We start from the raw sequence: 14,465 nt of genomic DNA on the forward strand, positions 1-14,465 counted from the left end.
CTCGGCCTTCCACCATCTTGAACACCCAATATTTTAGGTACTAGTGCAGGAGAGTGAGAACATTTCTACTGATCGACTTGCTTCTATGTGCAGGTCGGAAGTTTGTTATTGGAAGACTGTAAGTGGGGCGAGACACTGACGACGACAAGTGCTTGCCACCAGCGCCACAGAAGACGTGAGGAAAACTCAAGGAATAATTATTTAGTGCTCTTTGACGTGTTAGTGAAAGTGATCATTGTAGAAAAAGAGAAGGAGACAATTGACTTTATACTTTTATCTTACTTCATGTCTTAACTCTGCATGAGACAGGATGCATGCGATGTCCATAAATTATTGGATTGTTACAACATATGATATTGTATTTCTGATTTATAGAGTCTGACGTTTAAAGACACCAGTTGACTTGCAAGAGTTTACTTACTTATATGAAAAAGAGTAAATATTGCTTTGTGTTCCATGAGTACACAAGTTATTTCAAGAATAGAAAAGTAGATTAATAAATTCCTGTACCTGCTATAGTCTTCAGAGAAGAAGCTTTTGGGAGATCTACATAGCTAACCACCGAGAGAAGAGGATTGGCTGCATACAATACACAAGTCAACTGCAAGAGACGTGTGAGTCTTGCACCCCAGTACATACTGTCTCATGTCATCTGAAAAACGTTAGAACATGACTATGGTATTTACCAATTGAACCTCAAAGTTGTGAGTAACTTCAGTTTTACATCTATCAGTACTTCTTCTGGTTAGGTCTATTGCAAGTAATTGGTTATTTACTGTGAACTGACATTGGCAAGACTTGGTGTGTCCTAAATGTATCCATACCAATTAAACAGTCAATTATCAATTTTTCTATACCAAAAAATTGCATTGTACAGAAAACTGTCCTAATTGGACAGGAATTAAAACTTGTATTTTGACTCCTTTCAACTTTTAATCAGTAGCAGTTTGTAACTTGAAATTTTGCACTGGCGGTGTGAGTCTTTCAGTCTTTGAAAAAATGGCTGTGACATCAAATTAGCTGTATCACCTGTGTCAAGCACAATGGGGACATCAAGGTCAAATATTTTGGCTTTAGTAGTAGCTTGTACTTTGCCCTCTGTCAAGTTTTCCTGTGTATCCTCATTACTTTGACACAGATAATTTTTAACATAACTACGTAGACCATACCTGACAAAGCATATGCCAATCAATCTTGTGCCCCACTCCCCTCCCCGGTCACAGAATTGGGGCCTGCCATGACTGGTTCAAGTTTTCCAATGTTGTGGTGGCATCAGTTTCCAGGTTAGGTGTAACTTCTTCTATGTGGACTGTTAGTTGGATTACGCCAGTTTGTACCCTGTGTGGCTCTCAACTGAATTTCTCTTTGCCTTTGTGTGTTACTCAGAATATGTGCATTATTTTGTGGCTGAATGCTGCTGTCTGTGAATTATTCAGCTGTCTGGTATTGTTTTATGGTTGCCAGGCGATCGACTGATGATTGTTGGTAGCTTGTGTCTGTACATGTGGTACAGGCTGGCCTTATGCTACTTGCCTGTTATAGTTGTTTTTGTAAAATTTCTGCCCTCCTTGAATGTGTGGCGTTTGCCATTGCCATTGCAATTACCATTACCATAGGTCTGTGTGGGGTAAGGTTGCCATCTGTGTTTTACTATGAATCTGTTCTTTACTTTTTGGTCTGTAAATCTCTGTGGCACTATCTACCTATTAACAGGCTTGAGTTGGACTGATCTTCATTCATATATCAAATCTATTGATTCCAGTACAGATAGAAAGTATTCGGTGTCATGTTCTGGAATGGTTAAGTGTTTATCCCTAATGTGGGCAGGTAGGTGGGTCTTTAAAATTTTCAGCATGTTTACTTGAGACATTGGGTTTTATTCAAATAGTTATCAAAATAGCTTCCATCTTTGCTATTGAATGGAGCTGAGTTGGATTCTTCATGCCTAAGTCTCTCTTGTTCAGCCTCAGACCAATATTTATTCAGAAAGGCTCTCTGAAGCTGCTCATAGTAGTGGAAACATTCTGCCATGTCTGTAGCCCATCCCAGTATGTCACCAGGTGCGTATCCAACAACAAAACTAATTTTCTGGGCTTTAGTCCAGGTAAGAGGTAAGATGATTCGAAATGCTCTGATAAAGACCATCAAGTTTGTTCTTTTCCATTCATAAGTAAATACTGGAAATTGTCAGTGCCTAAGTAATCCTCCATCTACAAGAAATGTTGACAAATGTTGCCACACTGCCAGTAAAAGGCATGTTTACACTCACTAGTGGTGTAGCACATATCAACTGCACTTGCTCGACAGTTACAGCTGCCGGCAAGTGTTGTCACATTCTGCAACCTTCGCTACTTTTGTTCAACAGGCTAGCCATATATTATGGCTAATCAGTCAAAGTATCCAACTTGTCTAAGAACATGGGTTTGTTTTGTGTCAAATGTTGTTTTGGAATGTCAACACATTTAGAAAAATGCCTTGTAACCTTTCCTCTGCTTCCATTAAACATGTATCTATTTTAGCTAGAAATTGACTTTCTTTCTCTTTTAAGCTTCTTCTTCTTCAGTATCTACATAAACTTGCACTCTGGTACTACCTTTTCAGCAAGGCTGCTGCTCTAATCCAGCATCACAGTTTCAGCTTTTTCTGTTATTTCCTTTACATCTGCACATATCTTATCTCTCTGTTTTTTGGCAAAATTTGACTCTAAACTTAACTGGTTCACTCTTAGACTTAACTTTTGTACTTCTGTATGTATGTTTCTGTACACATCGTGCAGCTCGCTGATTGCGTCCATCACATTTTTTTACAAACGCATCCACTTGGGATTGTGTCTCCTGAATTTGAGAATATGCTTCACTAAGCTTTTGTAACTCACCTGCAAGTTGTTCCTGTTTATCATCTATGGATAATACTGTTTCCATTAATGCATTTAGGTTGTGGAAAATGTAAGTAATTATTTCTTACCTTAGTTGTTTCCTACCTCTGTCAACTTCCCTGACAGTTTGTCAGATAATTGAGTGCATATAGTTTTGTTTACCTCACTGGACTGTTGCATGAGTTGTGTCAATTTATGTGTCTTACTAGTATTTACATTGTTTTTACAAACTGAATTTTTGCTGTTGCTCCCTTTAGTTTCACTATTTTAAAAAGTGTTTCCTGGTGAGAACTGAGGAATTGTCTCATGGAGCATCATAAAAGTGACATCATGATTAGTTATATTACCAGTGTCATCATTTATTTGTAGTGGGATGCCAGCCTCATTGTTTAGGTTGCCACTGGACAGTTCACAGGTTGGCACGTTACCTTCAACTATTTCCAAGCTCGAATTTCCAAACGTCTTGCCATATTGCATTTTGTAATGAATTTTCAATGATGCCCATTTCGCTTGACTCCATTGTGAATAGTTGTTAACAAAATTATGAATAACATTTTTCAAAAATGAAGTTTTGTCTGTACCAGTACTTTTCAGTTAAAGTAGGTTTAGCTACGTATTCACTAATGAATCTGGTTGTTATCTGACACAGTCTTAAAGAATTTAAGTGACGTATTTTGAATTTTAATGATGAATTCGTACAAATTTTCATCTTGTCTGTAGAAATGAACTTTCGAAAAGGATATTAATTGGAAGGAAAATAGATTATCTATTGCCAGAGAGACAGTACCAAGAGAGGCCATACCTTTACTGGTGAAATCAGTATTCCCAGTGCGTCTCATTTGTAGGCAGTATTTAATTTTAATTTGCTCCTTCAATGGTGTTATCATTCCCAATATCATGGACATTAACAAATGCAATGGAAGTTTCATTAGTTCCTTTTAGAAATAACATGAATCATTTATATCAACAATTTAAAGGTCTGTTCATATTTAGCTTAGCGCTGTCCTTTAAATGGTCGCCATTGAATAGGTACGTGGAGGTGAAAATGGATTGTTAATTGCTTGAATAATTGGAAAAAATTGATTGGAAACAATAGTTGAGAAAATTTTGAAGATAATTTATGAACTTGTGCAGAACCTTGGATGAACTTTAAGTGACACCAATATCAATGGACCTTGTAGGTCATTACATTCAAGGTCAATAAATGTCATCACTGCAACCATTGAAATTACTGAGCTGTCTTTAAGTTCTTAAATACACAAAGCTCGATATTTTTAGTATAAGTAAACCAAATTCAATAGGTGTATATCACATCTGTGTCCATTGTGTTCAGTCTTGAGTGTGACTATGTCGATGCTCCAGATATGGTGTGAATTATTGTTGTCTGCACTGAACATCCTGATGCAAGATCTTGGTGGCGAGTGAAATTATGAACAGGTAGGAGTTGCACTTATAACCATACAAATAAATATTCCTTTCCTAATAACTTTTTATAATACTTTAAATGAAAGGTTAAGACACATGTTTTTAACAAAGCTGGTACACTGGACCCAAGCATATGTCCATACACTACTACTTTCCGAAACAAAAGGGTGAAGATTCATGAATTAATAAATTGAAGAGTGTATTTCTTGCAATGTTCCATAAACATATTTAATGATGTATCAAAATATTAGCCATACCACAAAGCATCTTGTTAATTTACCTTGGGATTGTAGCTCATTCATTTTACCTATACATTATATATAAGAAAAGTAAAGGAAGAAAAATAATATGATTCAATATATTCACTACGCAACTCTGATCAAAGGTATTTGAGTTTGTTTATCCAAAACTGACAAAACCATTTTATTGTGCCTCTCTTATGGTCATAATTTTCTACCCCCAAAACCCACTCAAGATGTTCTTTCAATCAGTACCCTTCTAGGAAAATCTTTATGCATTGTTTCCAAGAAGCACATTAACTTGCTACTTTCGCTGCTCCACTTTAAACATCCCCTTTCATAAAACCTCTTACAAAAGACATTTTCTCTGTTTCAGTCCATCCCTTAAGTAAATCATCAAATCCCCTAATAAGGTCCATCGGCTGTACCTTGCCACAAGGTTCAAAATCATTAATTTTTCTACAATTTATGAAAAATGAACCACCTGGTACAGAGTGATCACTTCCACCAAGACTTTGATTGACCTTACTTTTAATTTCAGTAAATATTGAATCCATGATTTGATTAACTCCCAACATACTGTCCTTAAGTTTTAAAATACATTTATTTTCTACTCTACTTCCAGATTTAGAATTGGTCCCTATTCATTGCTTCTTTTGTCTGTGTTTTCAAATAATCTTTATTTTTGTCACAACAGATTTTGTTATCCTCATGAACTTTCTGACAATCAGGATTTATCGCTCCCAACCCACCATTACAATGATTGGCTATTTCTTCCACTTTAGAATCTCTTTTTATATGAGTCTCAATCAACTGGTTATCACAATTACTGTCTACTTTCACAATCCTTTGGTCACATTTTGTTAAATTTTTGTTCTCAACCCCCAGCCCTTTCTTTATGTTGCAAATATCCCCTTTTATTTCACGCATATTTGAATTCCTTTATCCTTGTAGTTCATTCATATTTTTTATTTAACATACTAAGCACAGCTATTACTTTTGCCATGCTATTATCCATGCCAACATTTTGCTCTGTTTTAACTTAGCAAACATGTTGCCACAGATAGGTTCTTGCTTGACATTACAAGGTTATATCAATTCATAGTTACTTTCAAAATTACTGACATTTTTGCCATTAGTGGATGAAGACCATGGCGCTTCTTCCAAAATGTGACTATTTGGTCGACTGTTATCAGAACTTCTTTCATTATCTACCTCAGTAACTTAAAATTAAAATTAAAGCAAGTACAGCCCTTGGTCACAAAAATTAAGTCTTTCAACCTGGTTTCAGCACTACTATGAGTGCCTTCATCAGACGTAAAACATTGAAACTGGCATGTCATGTATAAATAACTATCAAGTGATATAGTATTAGTCACAAAATTTTTAAAATAGAATACATGGAAGGCAAGCCACTACAGGCTTCTCACATATGTCGACCTACAGGTAGCATCATATTTATTTTATGCGTGACATGCCAGTTTGAATGTTTCACTTCTGATGAAGGCACTCATAGTAGTGTCCTTTAATTTTAATTTGCAAACAGTTGCTGATCATGCAGCGATGTCTAAAACTTTATAATTTAAACTTTCTGTCTTAACAAGAAAATTAGGTACAACTACTACACTATCATCCTAATTTCCCTTATCTTCAACAACCATTTTCTTATCACTACCACTTTTTCCGTATCAGCCATTTTTATACAATTAAAGTGGAACACTGAATTAAACAAGTTACTGAAATGGTTTTTAAATATATCTAAGTGATGAGTTTAGCAATGCCACCTCTGGATCCATTCAGTACTATTTGGTATTGTGTGGTTTTTCAAGATGAAGTTATTAATAATCCACATGGTCCTCCTCTGTTGTTTTGTCTTGAAGTCTAGCTCCAGTTATCTTTCAAAACAATCATTTTGTTCAAAAAAATTTTTACCAGCAACTGTGCATTTTACTCATCACATTCTTGTTCTCTACTTGAATGTACACTCCACTATCAGTGACTTGTATGTCTTATAAGTTCCTGTCTAAAGTGATTTAGCAAAGTGTTCCTTAAATGATAAGTAAATGTAAACTTCCACTAATATTACACTAAAAATCACTTCATTACGTTATGTTCTCAGCCCTTGCTTGTTTATAAACAGTTTGTCATTTTTTGTGATGCTCCTCACTTGTCTAAAGAAGAATATGTAAACGCCACTAATGCCTCTTTCCATTAAAAGTCATTTCTACACACTTTTCTTAGTATTTGTGAGTCCGCAGACAAACTCTGTATCAAGTCTGATATTGTTCCTTGAACCGGCACCAGATGTATGGATACAAGGGGACCTACCTGTAGATTACTGTTGCCTCTCAGTAGCTGCACCACTGGTTCTTGATCTGAAAATACTCATGGTATGGTTGTACCTATTAATAAATGAAAAGAGAAGTCTAGCAGTACATGTCAAATGTTCACACAAAATCACTTCACTTATTTATTTATGGAGTTTCATCCCCACTGCTAAAGACCATTCCTCATTACAGATCAAAAATGTTTATTGAGGTCTCTTTGTACCCACATTTGACACACAACTATAAATTATACTTCACCAAAAAGGCTCAGGATCTGAATTAGTTGACACAAATAAATTTTTCATACAGCAGGTCAACAAATTGTCTACATGACACACAGAATGATCATAATAGTTCATCAAGGTACACTGCCATGTTTATGAATGCAACTTGTTAAATCTATCACTGATTCTAATAGTCACTGTTCACATCCTGGAATAATCCCATGGCTAGTTCAAACAACAGTACCAGAGCACACAGTGCAGAGAACACTGAAATTCTGGAGCAACTTACATATTGACCAAGACTTCACTCCAAGAAAAACTACAAATGCAATCATGGAATTACACACATTTTGTCCTTATGTAGATGTGCACAAGAATATTATATGATTTTGGTTACTTAATTATTATTTGAACATTCACTGTATCAAATTATTCCTTTTTGAATAGGTGTAATAATTACTGTCACACTTCACTTATCTAATTTCCAATACATGCAGTAGCAATTAAAATATATAGAACCAAGTTATGCTTACACTATCACAATTCCTAATTTTTAAATATGGTATCCATATTGATTATTAAAATTTGTATATTAAAAATTATACAGTTCTTAATTAGCCTTCATACTGTGAATCTAAACAGAAAGATAGATTTATACTTTAATATCACTCCTTAACCATTGTGCAGAAAAGTATAAACTATTTTGAAAATTCCATTTGATAGGCTTCTAGTGATCAGTTGAAATGATGCCTTGTAACACAGTGTGCTGATTCCAGTAGTAATTCCCTAAAGTACTGAGATTTTTATATGTACATACTATCAGAAATTTCTTTTTCTGTTTTTCTTTTTTATTCTGTTTTTATAAACAATATTCTGTAATTTTTTCCATATCAGGTACATTTGGCTAAGATGGTCCCACGCAAAACAAAAAATGATCTTTGGTAGCTACCAGTAAGTTTCATATGACAAATATTTTGTGTGAGACTTTTGCAATACAGCACTATATCAGCAAAAATGTAAAGTAACATACAGAGGTTGTAAAACGAGATGGAGAAATGATTATAAAAAAGCAGCTATTGAAGCAAAAAAGTTGCACAATGCCCAATACATTGAGACTTCTAACAATAAATGCAGAGCTGCTTGGAAACTCGTAAATAGTGTTGCCAAAGAATCACATAAGGTCAAAACCAATATCTCTCTACAAGAGTTTAATGATTATTTTATTAAATCTATTGAGGACATAAGCGATGGCATCAGTAAACCTGAAGTAAGTCCATCAGAACTCATAAACAATTATCATGGGATGCCCTACAATAATTTTCTTACTTTCTCTGAGGTTACGCCTACAACTGTATTGAAAATAGTAAGGAACTTTAAATCTTCAGATAGTGCTGATATTGATAACATATCTTGCAGTTTGCTGAAGAAGGTCATTGATTCCATTGTTTATCCATTGACTCACTACATAAATAAATGTTTATCAGAGGGGTATACTTTCCAGGGGAGCTGAAATTATATAGGGTGGTTCCTGTGAATAAAAAGGGTGACAAAGACAACCCTGCAAGTTTCAGACCAATACCAATAGCTCCAGTCATGACCAAAATAATAGAATACATCATTTACCATCAGTTACCTTCTCATTTTGAAAAACTTGGAATATTTAATGTCGCATAATATCGAAGGAAAAATCATCAACAGTAGACACAATAGACTCTGTAATTAAACACGTTCTTAAAGTGTTTGAGGAGAAGGGATTTACTCATGCCACATTCTGTGAGCTGAATAAAACATTTGACTGTGTAGGACATGACACACTTCTACAGAAACTCCATCTTTATGGCTTCAGGGAGAACAGTCTAAAACTACGAAAGTCTTATCTCCAAAACCATAGGAAAGTTGTGTGTGTTCGCACAATAAAGTGTACCTAGAAACAAACTAAGGTAGGTGGACCATTTTTGTTTTTGGTAATGATCAATGATCAGTCCTCCTTATTAGTTCCAAAACAGGGCTATTTGCAGTTTGTCAAAACTACAATAGAGATCTAAGTAACTTAAAACATTCTGCTGGCAATACACTTGCCCAAGCATCATATTTATTCAAGTCAAATGGGTTGGTCATGAACGAGAACAAAACTCAAAAAATGGTATTTAGTACAAAGGAGAAAAGTCCTTTTAATGATCCCTGTTACATAAAGTTCTTGATGGTATAGCTAAATGACAAATTGTCCTGGGAGCTACATATAAAATACATTAGTGTTAAATTATCCAGAATAATTTACTTATTAAGATGTCTTATGATGTGTACCAGAAGCTTATGTTAAAACATCTTAAGTTGCACTTTTTCAAAGTACTTTGTCATATGGACTTGTTGCTTGGAGAAACTCAAGCCATGTTCAAAAAATATTGCTTCTGCAGAAGACCGCAATCAGATTCATTACATCTTCTCAGCATAAAGCACATTGTGAGCCCTTGGCCCTTGAATGTAAAATAATAACTGTTAAAATCTGTATATATACCAAGTGTTATCCTATACAAAAAAGAATTTAAATGAAGTAAAATTTGGAAGTGATATTCATGGTCACAACACAAGAAATAATAATTCCATACACAATTATACCATAGATTACCAAAGCCAAACAATAGCTATGAGCTATTGTGCCACAAAAGGTACAAGAGCTTCCAGAGTGTGAATTTAAGAAAACATTAAATAAATGGCTTGTTGCCAACCCCTTCTATGAATTAAAAGAATTTTCTGACTGCAACATGGAATTGTAAGTTAACAATCCACATGGCCAAACAGTTCTATTTGCTAATGTAATTATTATAATTATGTGTAAAAATTGTCTATTGCTGTAAAGGCCTAATGGCAATAAAGTTATCTTTGAGATTTATTGTCCAATCTCTGTTTAGACCTTTTGATCAAAAAATAATGGAACTTTATTTGATGTAGGAATGTAGGAGAATAATCACAATTGAATTAAATAAACTGACTATAGACAATATAGTTCACCTCTTGGCATCTGCATTCTGTTTATTTCATTTCATTTATTTATTTATTCTTCGCCCATGGACTCCAGCTGAAAATCCAGCTGAGAGTATAGGGTGTGTCATACAATAGGCTATTAACATCAAACTTGATTTCATTATATATAAATGAAACCAATAATTAAACAGAAATAGTCCATAATCATACAAAGGTATTACATGTTTCACATTATATGTACACACAAATCCAAACAACATACAGGAATGATAATTTTTAAAGGTATATTTCAGTAATGATATAACATATTTAAACACCACCTTAGTATTCACTCAAACTGTATATATATTTCTCTGTGAGATATAGTTTCAAATGATTTTTAAAACATTTTAGGTCTGTTTCTTTTTAATGATTTTGGGGAGTTAATTAAAAAACTTTTTGCCTGATTCTTCTGGGGCAGTCATAGACAGTTTTAGATTTCTGTTTATTATGTAGTAATTTTCATTTCTTCTTGTACCATTTTTGTGTACATCTTTATTTAGGAGGTGTTTATCACTTGACCTTACTGTCATTATGCTTTGGTAGCTGTACAGTGAATATAATGTCATAATATTATTGTGTACAAAAGCTTGCCTACAGGTCTGTCTTGGTGGTATTTTTGCAATACATCTCACTGCCCTTTTCTGACTTGTGAATATTCTTTTTAGGTAGCCCGCTTGTGCACTTACCCATATATGAACTGAATAAGACAAATGTGGGAAGACAAGTCCATAATACATTGATCTGAAGACTTTTTCATCCACAGTCTTAGCTGTTTTATGCATGGTGAAGATCTGTTTGTTTATCTTTTTACACAGTGCATCTATGTGCTCCCCCCATGCCAAATGTTTGTCTATTATAGTTCCTAGAAAATTTGTGCTGGTTACTTCTTGAACAGTCTTTCCATTTATATTAACAATTATATTATAAGTTTCACTATGCTTGGTCTGAAATACTAAATTCCTTGTTTTAGACTTATTCATAAACAGGTTGTTTTGTGTTAAATATTTATTTGCATTTTCGATAATCAGGAGTGCTTCCTTCTCAAGCTCCTCCTTTGTGTCAGCTGAGCAAATGATTGTTGTGTCATCAGCATACATTATAAGTTTCTGATTTATATAGCTAGGGAAGTCATTTACGTAGAGTATAAATAGTATTGGCCCAAGCACAGACCCTTGCGGCACACCGTGTTTCAGTGTTTGTAATTCTGATTTGTAGTTTGTTATATTATCCCCACTAGTATGTCTGATATCTGTGCATTGTTTGCTATTTGTAATGTATGATTTAAGTATGTCATAGCATTTTCCTCTAATGCCATACTGATATAATTTCATCAATAATTTTGAGTGGTTCGCACAATAAAATGCCTTAGATAGGTCCATAAAAATCCCAAAAGTCTTTTGTTGCCTGTCAAGTAAATTAAGAATGTGCTCAATTATATCTGTTGATGCTGTTTTGTTGACTTCCCTTCTCTGAAACCATGTTGTGATGAATGTAGTACACTGTACTTTGTTATAAAACTTACAATTCTATTCTTTATTATTATTTCATAGATTTTAGTAAATGTTGATATCAGTGATATTGGCCTGTAATTTCCTAATTCATCCCTGTTCCATTTCTTAAATATTTGCTTCACTTTACTTACTTTCAGTGAATCTGGAAATATACCTTCTTCTATGTTGCTGAAATGTGATTTTATTGTAATTCATAACACAACACAATGATTCAGCATACATTTGGACTTATAAGCAGGTATTATATGAATTGTATTTTAATTTTTAGGAAGTACCTCATCACAAGAAGGATTTTTCTACAATGCTTGTTACAGTTTCACGCCCTACAGAGATACATAAGTCTTTTAAATGGTTTGGATATAACATACTGAAGGGTAGTAGGGAGGAGTATGACTACAAATTGCCATACAATGATAACCCACAGCTAAAGCTTTTTGGGTAAGCGGGAGAGAAAAGTCATTTGTATATTTTCAGTTATTTCTTTCTTTAGTATTTATTTACCTATTTATGTTTAATATAAGACATGCAAATAATGTTATACATGAAGTAGCTAAAGATCACTTTTACAGTCTGATGGTTGATGTGTTTTGTCAAATGAACTAATTTATTCATAACTTAGCATGAATGTCAAGGGAGAATATTTATGATAAGTACTACCTGAACATAACTGATCTTTAAACCATGACTGGATGAATTTTCTGTATAACCAAACTTGAGCTTCACAACTTTAATTATATCTGATGTGGTTGATAATCATCTACCCATCTTCCACTAGGTTACTTGCCTAGATTGTTTCTGGTTATAAGGGACTCAGAAAATGTGTTTTTTGGTTCATTTTAAATCTTCTCATCTCTCTACACATCAAGCTTATCACCATTTTCTTTTCAAAAATAGCAGTTGATGTCTTGTTCTCACCCACATATATGTCTTTTTTACATATTTCTTTTCATTGATAATTGCGGAAATGTTCAGTTTTTTATGGTTAACACATCATTTAAAAATATGGTGCTTCCTCAGGTTCAAAGGGATAGCGGAAAAAAGTGCTAACCCTCAGGTTAGTGAAGATTAGTTTAATCATTAATTAAAAGTTCTGGGCTTAATTGCCGTGGTCCATATATAAAACTACTTCTCCTTTCTGACGTTTCATTGCCTACTGCAGGCAATATCTTCTGAGGTGAGTCGCCGACACACCTGTGAAGATGTTGCCAGCAGTAGGCAATGAAACTTCAGGAAGGAGAAGAAGTTTTATATATGGATCATGGCAGTTCAGCCTGGAAGTTTGAATTAATGAAGACACCGACAGTGAAAGCTTACATATTATGATTAGTCTAATCACATTATCTGTTGTGTTACATGCTGGTAACAAGATGATAAGGTGCCCAGACACAGCCATAGCTGGCATAACCAGAAGAATAATGGCACAGCTTTCACAACTGGTTCCCAGCTTATAGACTGAACCTTGATCTTAGAAATCTCACATTATGCAATTACAGATAAAAATGATTTACAGGTATCTGAGGTAGAAGTCAATCAGGATTTTGTGGGCAAGGTTCCAAGTGTGATGTTTTTAGGTATGGAAATGGACAATAAACTGTGGAAACATGAGAATAAGGTAGTATGATTCTGCCTACTTTGCAGTCATAAATCTCTCTGTGTGCTGACCTGCAGTCAGGATTACTACGATACTTTGCATACTCTGGAGACTTTGATTGAGCTGTGTCACATTGGGATATTTCAGTTCGGGAATAAAATATAATTCTCCTAGAGGAGCACAAAGTAAAAATGATGTATAAATAAACATCTTCCAGAAGCCTGTTCAGATCTGAGGCCAGGTCTGAAGAGGCTTCTAGAAGACGTGCAGAAAATCCAACATTATGAAAAGGAAAGCTACTACACATCATATAGCAGAGATGTTGAGTCTCAGATAGGCACAACAAAAAGACTGTCACAAATAAAGCTTTTGGTCCATAAGGCCTTAATCAAAAATAGATGACAGACCCCCCCCCCCCCCACTCACACACACACACACACACACACACACACACACACACACACACACATACACAACTCACACACATGTGATTGCAGTCTCAGGCTCCTGAAGCCACACTGTGAGCAGCGGCACCAGTGCATGATGAGAATGGTCACTGGGTGGGGGGTAAGGAGGAACTTGGGTGGGGAGGGGGAGGAATAGTATGGTGGGAGGTGGTGGACAGTGAAGTGCTGCTGGGGAGCGTATGGGTATGAGGAGAGAGAGAGGGTAGGGCAGCTATGTGCAGTTGGGAGGTTAGACAGAGGGCAGGAGAGAGGTGAGGTGGGGGTGGGGGGTTGCAGAAAAGAAGAGATGCAAAAAGACGATGTGATAATGGAATAAGGGCTGTGTAGTGCTGGAATGGGAACAGGGAAGAGGCTAGATGGGTGAGGACAATGACTAACAAAGGTTAAGGCCAGGAGGGTTACAGGAACATAGGATACATTGCAGAGAAAGTTCCCACCTGCACAATTTAGAAAAGCTGGTATTGGTGGGAAGGATACATATGGCACAACTGTGAAGCAGTCATTGCAATTACGGCTGTCATCTTTATCAGCATGTTCAGCAAAAGGGTGGTCCACTTGTTCTTGACCACAGTTTATCAGCTGCCATTCATGAGGACAGACAAATTGTTGGTTATCATGCCCACATAGAATGCAGCACAGTGGTTGCAGCTTAGCTTGTAGATCATATGACAGGTTTCACAGGTAGCCCTGCATTGATGGTATAGGTGATGTTTGTGACTGGACTGGAGTAGGTGGTAGTGGAAGGATGTATGGAACAGGTCTTGTATCTAGGTCTATTACAG

This window comes from Schistocerca gregaria, chromosome 4 (assembly GCF_023897955.1).
Source record: "Schistocerca gregaria isolate iqSchGreg1 chromosome 4, iqSchGreg1.2, whole genome shotgun sequence".
NCBI classification, from domain to species: Eukaryota; Metazoa; Arthropoda; class Insecta; order Orthoptera; family Acrididae; genus Schistocerca; species Schistocerca gregaria.